The 12128-nt window shown below is 50.4% G+C and overlaps 1 long non-coding RNA gene across 1 annotated transcript; it reads right to left on the reverse strand.

Annotated features, from left to right (window-relative positions):
• Positions 1-10486, reverse strand: LOC116590048. The gene is made up of 4 exons (XR_004285512.1): positions 10416-10486; positions 3690-3848; positions 3033-3086; positions 1-646 (listed from the first exon to the last, which is right to left on the reverse strand). It is a non-coding gene; the product is annotated as an uncharacterized LOC116590048 (long non-coding RNA).
• Positions 10487-12128: the final 1642 nt, after the last annotated feature.

A 12128-nucleotide genomic window follows, 5' to 3' on the forward strand; every position in this document is an offset into this window, starting at 1 on the left:
AGCTGGCCGGGTGCAGGCAGCGAGCAATCCCAGCTGCCGCTCCAGTCTCCTTTTTTTCCCTCAGCCCGTCTGGCACGGGCATCATTAGCGCTGAAAGCTGTTAATGTCTGGTCTCACAGCTCCCCCTTTAGTCTTGCTGCGCTCTCTGTCTCGCGTTCCACGCCGGATCAATAGCCGCCTCTCCCCGGACCTTAACCTCTCCCCTGGATCCCGCCTGGCTTTGGCAGCTGGCCCCCAGTAATAGGTCCCCTCTCTTGATGCCCAGGCAACAGGCAGGAGGTGTGGGAACAACGGGTGGCAGAGGCTGGGCCCTACTCTTGACTCAGGACCCTAAACGGGCAGGGTGTCCGGTACCCTGCACACAGGCACTCCCACCTCACCCCTTGATCTACCAAACCTTTTTACAGAATAAAAGTCATTCCCATCCCCAAAGAGGGGAGCTGTGTGTGTGTGTGTGTGTGTGTGCAGGCGCTTAACATAGTTAAATAGAAGAAGTACAGTACGAATGTGCTCCTGAAGGAATATTACAATACCTCAGACTCATTTCTCCACTACCTTCTATGGGCCTACTGTGTGCCTGGCCCAGGACTGGGACTTTGTGCAGACTAGAACCAGGAGGAAAGAAATGCCATATTTTCTGCACTATCTGAAAGAAAGAAAAGAAAAAAAAAAGAGAGAACAGCAGATGTCAAAAGGCTTTTGGAACTCACAAATATTTCCCTGCTTTTCTTCTTCTAGCTTCACAGAGCATTCTAGCAGATAATCCCCCATATTCTCAGTCACTTTAAATTTCTTTATAGAGGAGTAGCTCAGAAATCATAAATCATTTCATCAAATCAGAGTGCATTTTCATTAACCTCGTGTGGGGTTCTGATTCCCTGCGTGTGCTGCGTGTCGCACTCCATGCAGTGGGGACAGATTAAACAGACACGTGACCCCCTAAGCCAGACTTCTTGTTTGAAATTCTTTGAATGATTCTCAATATTTAGCTCTTAGCTGAGGTGGGGCTCTATTCGAGATCTTACAATGTTATCTTTGCCTTCTGAACGGTTATATTTTACATTATGTCTTTGCAAAAATCTGGAAAGAACCAAGATAAGTAGCATCAATAGAAATGGGAACTCCCAATGTTTCTGTAGAAAGAAAATCCACATTTCGTTTGTTGTTTGTTTGTTTTTTTTAAACAGGAATCCACCCCTCTAAAATGTAGTCAAATAACTTTGTAGCAATATAAAAACTGAGCAACACATCTTACCAAATTACTTTGGGCTTCATTTCTGGTGCTTAAAAAGAAAAAAAAAATCTGCAAAGGCAAATCTTTTTATATTCATGGGCGTAGGGCGAACTCAAAAGCCAATTGCCTGTTAATTTCTATACCTCAGGATCTATATACACTATTGACCAGGAAGAGGAGGATAAATAAAATGCACCAATCTCATCAATGGACTGTTTAAACTTTTGAGGAAACTATAATGGAGAGACAAAGCAAATCATGCTAATATACGTATTAATAAGGCTCTCAAGATGGCCCTTATCTCCTTCCTTCCAGTTCTAGAATCTCTAGGAGCTCTCCGAACCAGAAGCATAAAAAGACGGAAAGGGGCCTTTTGCACTTCCTGGCGTATCTTCTAGAATTATTCTAAGCCATTTCTGAAAATTACGACAAATTTCTAAATGCCATAAGGACTCAATTAAGGCTGTGCTGGATTTGGAGGGGTTTTTTGCATTGTCAATTTACAGCAAAGGCAGGACCACAAAACTTGCCTTCTAGCAATCATTTGGTTGATTCCCTCCATGTAATGACTTTAGCAACACTGCTTTTGTTAAGACACAGTATTCTTGTACCTTACTTCTCTCTGCAAGTAACACTGGGCCTTGGTACCTTGGTAGATTTCTGACTACTGCTTTAAGGACAGGTAAGCTCTAGGAAAACTAAGAGCCATTACTGCCTGCTGTCTCTATAGCTGCAGCCTACAGAGGGTTAAACCAAAGTCACTGTTCCTGATTCATGTATTATTTTCCTTAAAAATACTTACCCAACTCTCCGTATATGAAAAAGACTCACACCCACATTGAATGTTCCTAGCTCTGTCCCTGTCATCAGAAATGATATTGAATGGCTCAGTACTAGGGGATCTGGAACTATTTCTACTGCTTTCTCACCTCATTTGGAATTTTCTTGCCTTGCTAATTTTAATTCTGAGTCATCAATTCAAATTTGGTAGGGACTGGCATCACCCAGTTGGTCGACTTGGGAAAAAATATTGTTCACAAAGATGATCAAACTCCACCAAATCCCACCCCCCCACCCCCACATACACAGAGATAAGAGTGAGAGAGAGACTGTGTGTGTGTGTGTGTGTGTGTGTGTGTGTGTGTGTGTTGCACAGAAAGGGTCTCTCTGCTGCTTTTCCTCTAGTCACTGAGCCTACAAATTGTGTAACTGAAAATCCAAAACATACACGGGTGCGGGTGCACACACATGCTAGTTTAAATTCAGTGGTCTGGTGGCCGTCAATCTACCCTATTTGGAGCATAAACAAGGAAGAGAAAGAGAGTTGAAATGGTTCATCTGGGGAAAGAATCGGGATCCAGAAGGGAATTTTCAGTTCTGAGCCTGGCTGTCAGCCGCTGTCGTCAGGACTGGCACTACAATGAGGTCTGGTGATAGGAAATGGGGAGGAGCTGGGGATGGAGGCAATAATGATCACCTTCCGAACAAGGGTTTTATGAGGCTGCGAGGATTAATTAGTTTGTATCCTTAAGCAGTTTGAGAAAGAGGAAGTTTCAGTAGATGCTAAACTGGAGTTGTAGGTGAGTGTGACTCAGTGGCAAGCTCTGTCCCCACCCCCAATCCTAGGCTCTGAAAACTCCTGTCTGTGCTGTGATGCTCTCTACAAAGGAAGTGGTGGAAAGGGAAGTGAGGGGGAAGTACTCGCTTAGGGAAAAACAGAGAAGGGGAGAGAGGCATGAGTCAGGCTAGCATCCCTCTGAAGACACAGCTAATAAAAATGCTGCAAGGGGGCGCTTACCAAAAATGAAAATAAGAACCAGCCAGCACCTTGCTTCAGATATGCCTTCCAGAGCTGGAAAAGAAAAGGGGATCTGGGAGGGCTCATCCGTTGTGCTGTAGTTTCAGGAACAGCCAGGAATGCTTTCCAGTGAATTTAACAAAGGTACTTTGTATCCTAGAAAACACTTAAGTGGCTTCCCCTCTGTTTAATAGAGAAGGGTTCAGGGTGCAGGATGACAAACAAACAAGCCTCTACAACACCAAGTTTGAACCGCAGGCACGTAACTGGGGATGGAATAATAGATCCAGAGTACGTGGAAGTTATAAAAGTTGTTTCATTGTGGGCATATTAAAACATTGCATCTGCTTGAAGACACACTTTCGGCTCAATTTACAAGGCAGACAATTTGCTACAACAAAAGATAATTAATGCCACCCAGGGAAAACCGAGACGCTGGGTTGCTGTGCATTCTGGTATTAGTTTAATCTGGGTCCTTTAAAAAAGATGATTTCACTGTGATTTTAAGCCGCTGGGATCACTGCTACAACAATGGCTTCTAAAATACAGCTGTGGCAGTACCATTTCCCATGTGAACTGGAGACAAAGCCCCTCCTCCCCTTCTACGTGTGTCCTGCAGTGCGACCCGAGACAGGAGCACGGATACCCATCTCTTACCTGTCTCCACTGGGCTGCCATAGAAAGAGGGCAGATTTACGGGCCATGGTGGTTTGTTTGTTTCTTTTTTTAATCTGACTTTGGGCCTCCATCTTCATATGGGTAGACTCCTCGGCTGTTGGGATTCAGCACAGGCATCTGCAGTTTCATTATTTGTATCTGCTTAACAGGAACAATTAGAGAACTGAGGAGTGAGGACGCCTGCTTGGGGACCATTTCGGTATTGTACCCAGACCACACATTCCGGCTGGGAAGGAACACAGTAATGCAGAAAGCATTAGTGGATTTAACACTCTGCGTTGTGTTTGGGGAATCGAATTGTCGATGTTTCTGGCAAGAACTCATACTCCAGTTGAAATCTATCAAACACCTTAATTAGCTGCGGGTACCTACAAGCACCCAAAACAGAGGCAAGCTGGAAATCAGGAGGAGCAGGAGGAATGGACAGGAGCTGCATGAAGGAGACAGCATGGGGCCCCTCCCTCCGACCCCTCCCCCTGCCACCATCCTGTGGTAGCCTAGGCCTCCTCTGTTCACAGACCAAGGTGCAGGGGCTGGTCTGACACACGGCAAGCCCAGGCTTTCACCGCGGCAGCCTTAGGGAAGCCGGCAGCGGACATCCGGACCATGTGCTGGGTGCTGGCTAACGGGATGGGAAGAGACCGCAGTGACACAGAGCTGTTGCCCACGGTAACTGGAGTCTTTTCCTCAGCCAACCGTTCCACCTGGACCTCAGCACAAATTATTGTTTTCAATTACCACCTGTGTATTCCTTCCCATTCAACTTATTGATGTAAAATTACAGCTACACCGGTATAAATAAGTTATGCTGCAGTTGTAAAATGGAAGAAATTCTGTTGTAGCAATTATGTTCAGCAAGATGACAAAATAAATTTCCAGAGCGGTGCCTGCAGTAACCTGGGGAATTTAAACCTCATAATTTCCATTCATTTCAGATAATTTGGAGTAATTTCTATATGTAATAACTTTGTAATGAAAAACACAGCGGTGCTGAAGTGATTTTGCTCCACTTTTTTCTCCTATGGTATACATGGCACAAAATAAATGATAAAAATAATATTTCCTTTTTATATGTGTGTGTGTTGAGTAATTCCTTCAGCAAAAAAATCATAAACTAATACCCAGACTAAATCTCTGTCCACAAAATGAAAAATAAATTGAGTTAAAGAAAGTGAAAAAGTATGAAAGGCTTTGGATGTTTTATTGTGAGCTTATTGAATTGTCTTATTCCCATGCTCCTTCTGATCTCTAAGGGTTACAGTTCCCAAATAAGGGGCAGAGGCACACGGGCCCCCAAACTCCCAGGCTGAGGCTGCGGGGGACCCCCAAAGCTAGGACAGCCGTGACAGTTGGCGGCCATCTCTCCCCCAGAAGCACTAGAAAACACTGTCTCTTCCTGAGATGAGCTGGGCTGTGCCTGGCTGCCACTCCCCACCAAGCTCTTCCGTTGTAAATTTCCCAGTAACGAGAAAGGACCTGCTAGGCTGGCCAGCGGTCACATAGATCCTCCTTTGAGAAAAGACATGGCCCGGGTTCCCTAGCTGCATCTGTGCCCTGCCCAGCCTCTGATGGTGACACGTACCATGCATGTACATGGCCCTTGAACATCCCCATAATGCAGTGAGAGCTCCCGCGAAATTGTTAGAAGGTGACAGGGATCACGGTGGCTGCATTAGCCCCCAGTCCCAAGCAGGCAGCTGCAGCCAGCAGTACTGTGCCCATCAAGGGTTTCCTCTGAGTGAAAAAATGGATACTGGGGCTGGCTGAGGCGTCTGTCCCCTAAGCCCTGCCTGCCAGGACTGACAGCCGGGCCAGTTGTCCAAAGGCATCTCCCCATCAGCCAAGAGGGCTGCCTGCTGCGTCAACCCCCTTCCCCCCACAGCCCTGCACTACATGCAGCCAGGGGCACAGACCTGGCATCTCAGGCTGAGTAAAAGGCCTGTGGGAGCTGCATGGTCTGGGGAGAGAAGGGAGGGTATTCATTTCCCCACTAGGTGATCTCCATCGTCAGGCAGGGCTTCAGAACACCTGTGGGCTGGCAGTCTCAGCAGACGCAAGCAGGCCTGGCCCAGGCTCTAGCACAGAGCAATCATTTCATCAGCATCACTGATTTCATCTTTCCAACAGCACTGACAGGGAGCCTGCTCTGTGCCCAGCCCACGTGGGATGCTGGGCCCCAGAGACAGCCGCGCTGTGTGATGGTTTTCGGACTCGGGTTCATGGACAAACTTGAATTTGCCAGGTTTGTCACCACTCCTGCTCTGAGGAATATAAAGGTAGAGCAGAAGTCGATGACATGATGAAAGGACTATCCGAGTCTAATACAACCCACCAAAGTGCTCCACCAGTACTTGAGACTTGTCTCAAGTGACACGGGAGCAAAGGAATAAGGTGCACAGATGACAGGGGTCCCCAAGACCCTCAAGGTCTATTATGTCAGAGAGATGGTCTAATGACACTGTTGGTGGTTTATCTGATAGGGAACACAAGGACCTTCAAACGCAGGAAACCCAGGGCAAGCTGCTAAGAGGCAGGACCAGAACAAACCCTAGGCTGTCTCTACCTGCAACAGCACCAGCCTCCACCCAGACTCAGTTTCCAGCCCTCCTGCAGGGCCACCAGAGCAGGCAGCCGGAACCACCACCAGATGTGGAAGAAGAATGGCAAAGGTCAAGTGAATGCAGGCTGAGGAAACAGAGGGAGAAAGAGAAAATTAAAACAGAAACAAGGTCTACAATAGGATCCATAGGAAAAGCTTTTTTTCTTTTCATTCAGGATGGCAAAATCCAGAAAAACATGACCATGGCTCTGAATCCAAATAACAGAAGCAGAGAAAAATGGGATGAAGGACAGATAAAGATCTAGAGATATTAAGTCCCAAAGAGAACTGACCAGAAGAAAGGGGCCTGTACAGTGAGAGGGGATGGAGTAGCCAGCGGAACTCCTAGTGAGAATCTGAAACAGACAAGTAACTCACAGAGGTGCAGAGTGTCACAGGGGACAAAGGCCTTCCCCGGCCCTGCTTGTGTCTGCACTTCCAGCAACCTTGGGAGTCGTGCAGGGTAGGGCACAAGCAACCCAACGTGCGCCTCTGGAGAGGTGCAGGTTCTGGTCTCCACTGGGGCCACTGGGAGCTGACGACCTCACACAAGCAGCTTCCCTTCCTGGCGTCCCAGGTCCTCCTGTACCACATCTGAGACTGTCATGCAGAGTATGTCAGATCATCTCTCCACAGAGCCTGGCACACAGTAGGCGTGTAGTAAATAATATATATTATTAATTCGGAAGCCTTGCACCGGGCTCTGGAGGAGAACCTCATCCACCCGGTCTAGGGCACACACTTCAGCTCTTCATCTCAAGCATGAAAAGAGTAATGCCACAGGTTTCACTCGTGAATAGATTCAACAAATATTGATGAACCTCCTACTTTGTGCCAAAGACCCAGCTAACCTCTGGAGTCCCTATTGACCAGCGGGTTGCCACACACAGACAGACAGGGTGTGCCTCTTCTCCGAGTAGGTCATCAAGGAGTGAGCCAGCTAGACCTAAGCACAAGACTAATAATCAGCAAATCGGCACAGGGACTGAAAAAGCTGAGCCCACTGAACAAAGGCTGGGGGGAAGACTCTAGTATGTTAGTGGGTTGTCACTTGAGATACGGGGACCACAGAGCTACCGGTCATTCCCTCCTGGTAGTCCTGAAATTCCCCAGAAACAGCACTGATGCCTTTTATGGTCAGCCCCCCAAAAGTTAAAAAAAGTTGCAGCAGCAGTGCTTTGAGGTGGGGGGGAGCCTCCTATGGAAATAAGACTGGAAGGAGATATAGGAATGGCAGCACTACTAGGTTAGGGTTATGGGATTAGAAGGGCTTTTAGAAGAATTTCATTACCCAAATCTTCTAAAATGTCATTAAGGACTTGCCATGTTTTGTTTTTTTATAAAGGTTTGTGAAAGAATCAAAGAAGCTGGCACTGGGCTGTGAAGAGCGCCACGGGGGCATCTGGCCTTGAGATGCTCACAATCGCAGGAGGACCCTGGCCTAGCACGGGGCCATCCTGGGTGTGGGGAGACTGTTGGACAAGTTTGGATGAGAACCTTTATAAGAAGCAGCTTTGTTTTTCCCTCATTCCCTTCTGTCTGGGGGCCTCCAGCATCTGAAACTGCTCTTTGAGCTAAGATTGTCTAATGTCCACACAGGTTGATTTTAAATGCCATCTACCCCACCCTCCAGGGATGCAGAGCTCATGTCCAGGTGGAGCTCAGGTTTCCACATTGAGCATTGGCCTCAGCCTCAGAAAGCAGCCGGGCTGGGCTCTGTGCTGGGTGCATGCTAAGTGTGGGGTACTTTTAGACACTCACAATGAAGAATGTCCTCTTGAAGCTTCCCCCTCCTTCCCACCTTCTGTCATCCGGGGAGATAATTCATTTATGCAGCTTTCACAGAAGACTGACATTTTCGACTTTTTTAGCAGAATAAATTTATAAGGTAAATTAGGGGGTGGGAGCCCTAGTGTCCTAGGCAGATTCAAACTGGTAATTACAGAGGGCCTAATTATGTATTCACCACGGAGCCTTCTGGAACAGGGAAGTCTACAGGATGGCTCTTATTCTTCCTGCAGAGGACATTCACCCCTGGAACTTTCACAACCTACGTTTGAGATGCCTTTGCTTCCAGCCCTGAGCAGTCATGGGGAAACACCTTGTCATCAGCACGGCCACCCTGATATTTGCAGAGAATATCCCAACCTTGTCAGGGCACCCATATTTTCCCCCAACAATCATGGGGTCAAATAGTTTTCAGACCAGGGGTCCTGATTTGGATAAAATAAAACTCAAAAAAAGGGCAGGTTTAAAAAAAAAAAAAATCTTGCTCTGTCACATCTTTCCCAAATTCCTTATAGGGTTCTGTATCTATGTCTACCAAGCTAAGGTATTCAAATCACCACTGTCACAGCTACCTTCCCTCCTTGGCTGGGAGCTCCTGGGGAAGAGAAGCGTTACCTTGTACTTCTTAGCCTGGGATCTGGCCTCAATATAGTCACTGAATGAATGAATGACCAACAAAAGTACACAATGGCCCTTAGAAAAGAAAGATCCTGAGCCTTAGCAGAGTGGTAAACTGGAAAGAAAGCATTTCTTCCTCACGGTCACAGCATACCATGATGTGTGGATGGATACAGGAGCACATCTGATATGCAAAACCTCCTCTCTGTGCCCCGTTCTGCCTCATTTCCCCATGCCCTCTCTGCTCCCAGGCATCTGATCTTCCACTTGAATATGGATTGTGAATATGGACTGTGCTCTGTTGTGGGTTGAATTGTGTCCCCAATCCCCAAAAATATATTGAACCCTAACCCCTGTACCAGTGAATATGACCTTATTTGGAAATAGGGTTTTTGCAGATGTAGTTAAGGTGACGTAATACTGGATGAGGGTGAACACTTAATCCGATGACTGCTGTCCTTATTTAAAAAAAAAAAAAAAGGAGTGGGGGCACCTGGATGGCTCTGTGGGTTAAAGCTTCTGCCTTCAGCTCAGGTCATGATCTCAGGATCCTGGGATCAAGTCCCGCATCGGGCTCTCTGCTCAGCAGGGAGTCTGCTTCCTCCTCTCTCTCTCTCTCTCTGCCTGCCTCTCTCTGCCTACTTGTCATCTCTCTGTCAAGTAAATAAATAAAATCTTTAAAAAAAAAAATTAAAAAATAAAAAAAAGGAGTGGACACACAGACACACAGAGAGGGGAGGGTCATATAGCCACCGAGACAAGGAATGCCCAGCAGCCACCGGAAGCTGGAAGAGGCAATGAAGCATCCTCCCCTAGAGTCTCCAGATGGAGCACAGAACTGCCAACACCTCAAGATCAGACTTCTGGCCTCCAGAACTGGGATACAGCAAATGTCTGTTATTTTAAGGGCCCCAGTTTGTGATATTTAGTCATGGCCGTCCCAGGAACTTAATAAGGCTACTCTGTGAGTGAGGCACAAGGGAGCAGAGCTGAAGAGGACCCTACCCTCAGACAACTCAGAGGCCACAGGCCTTCCCTACAACCCGTGAATGTTATATTTGCAAAGAGTGTTAATGAGAATCATTGACCCTCCTTGTCACCCTCAGAAAAGGGTAGTAATGACTGGACTATAAGTACCTCGAGGCCAAGATGAAGGCCGACTCATGCTTCCATCCTGAAACCCACTGGTACATCCCACACCGATCTCCCGTCCTAGCTCCACGCTCCGTGCCTACTTCAGACTCCGGGGATAAGGGCCGACGCTGGGGGGAAGCCACACTTCAGTGGAGCGAAGGTCCTGGAGCTCAAGAGCCCTTCCAGCAGCCGCAGATCACACCCCCCAGAGGAAGCACACTCAAAACAAGCCAGCACCTTCCGAAACTCTCAGACACTGGCGGTGTTAGCGCGCTGGGAGTTGGGGTTTCATTTTCACTTCGGGGTTTAACAAGCAAAGAATAAAAAACATGAGACAACAGGAACCAACGACAGTAGCAACTGACCACCAGTGCTCAGGAAAATGGAACAGGATCAAAGCGCGGTCTCTTGGGGTTTTCCTGAAACCATTTCGGATGTAATGAAGGGACGAAGCGCTGCTTTCCCCCGCCCTCACCACACGTCCCTGAAATGATTCAGGCAAAGAAAACCAGCCCTGCTCGTGCCTGTGGAAGACGAGAAAGAAGGCTCTTTGCCTTCTCATTTACCTGCCTTAAGGAAGCTCCGCGCTGCGGCCGCGCTGACTCCGGACGGCGCTGCCGCCTCTGGTCCCGCGTGGGCAGCCACAGGACAGGCAAGCGGAGAAGTCGCGCTGCTGGGAAGTGCCGGGGTCCCGCCCAGACACGGGCACCTGCACCTCTGACCTCTGCACCCCCGCCCCCTGCGGATGGCAGGCCGATGTCACTCAGCCCGCGGAGGGTACTGTCTCCCTGTGCGGCTGTGGAGCTCCGGAGCGAGGGGACTCACGGCTCCGGGCTTCCCGGCAAGAACGGACATCGTCCGTGCCCCCCCGGGGGCCAGGCCCACGCTCCTCCAGCACGCCCACCCCGTCGGTGAGGTTCTGCATCCAGGTTTGCGACGGAGCGGACGCGGAGGGCCGGCGCCCGGCCAGCGCGGCACAGCCACGACGGCGACCGCAGAGCGGGACCGGACGGCAGCTTTTCCAAGGGCGAGGCCGACTCTTTTCCACGTCCTCACGTAGGCAGGATAGGCCAGGCTGCGCTACAAACTGAGAGGCCCACAAGTGTTCTCCCGACGCCACCCTCCCGTCGCTCGGCCACCTCTCCCGTCCTCGGCGGCCACAGGGGTGCAGGGGGACACCGCAGCGCGTCCCTGGCTCTTCGCGGCCCCTGCCCACTTCCACTCACACCCCATTGGCCACAGTCAGTCACATGACCCCAGCCGCAAGGGAGTCTGGGAGACGCGGATGCCCATCCGGGATATCGGCCGGCTGTACCTCTCTCGGCCACCGTAGCCAGGAACCGCGCCCTCGGACCGCATGCCCTGACGCAGGGTGAAGGGGGTTTACATAGGAAGTTACGTGATCACAGCTCAGTTGGGGGAGCCCGAGTGCGGCCCCGGGACGTGGGTAACACGCCTGACTCGTGACAAAATTGTACTGTGGCTACTTACTCTGAGCCCACAGGGCTGCTTGTTGTGTTCCTCGGTCCTCTGGGGTTTACTCACGGGCTGTGTCTTCATCCTTCTCTTCCGGCGCCGACCCGCCTCGCCCGGACAGGTCAGGGGCCTTCGGGCCGCACGGAGGTCTTAGTCCGCGAGGACTGGGGCTCGCGGGGAGCCGGCCGCAGGGTCTGGGAGGGGCCGTGGGCCGCGCGGCAGGAGGCTCGCAGACGCCGCCCCTCGGGTCCAGAGGCGCGTCCGTGGGTCGCGCCGTCAGAGAGACGGGGAACTCGAGAAGGTGTGAGGTGGGTGTGTGGGATAATGTCAAACACCCAGGCTGCACTTCGAAACCCTCAAAATAGTGTTTGATGGATGGATTCAGAGCAGAGAGCTCGTGCGCGGGGAGGAACCGAGCGATGATGCTGTCCACCTACTTCAGGGGAGAGGCTGGGGCCGCCAGGGCAGGCGCATGCCCGGGGGCGCGGAGCCCTCCCAGGGAGCCGCGAGGCCCCTGCTCCCTGGGTCTGTGGCCGCGGCCCCAGCCCTTCCCCAAGTCTCTCCACACCTGGCAGTCAACCAAGGAGAAACACGGCGTTGGGAAATCACCGGACTTTATCTCCAGGGGGCCTGACAAAGGCCAGGACGACAGCAAGGGACGGGGAGGGGAGGGGCGTGCTGGGAACCTCCCGGCACCCGGGAAGGCGAGGGGCTGGCGGCTGCTTCTCGGAAGGCTGGTGGGGCGAGCGCGGAGGACGGCGCCAGGCCTGGCGTGCGCGTGCAGAAGGGGTCTGCGGCGCGAG

The sequence above is a fragment of the Mustela erminea genome, chromosome 5 (assembly GCF_009829155.1).
Source record: "Mustela erminea isolate mMusErm1 chromosome 5, mMusErm1.Pri, whole genome shotgun sequence".
Lineage (NCBI taxonomy): Eukaryota > Metazoa > Chordata > Mammalia > Carnivora > Mustelidae > Mustela > Mustela erminea.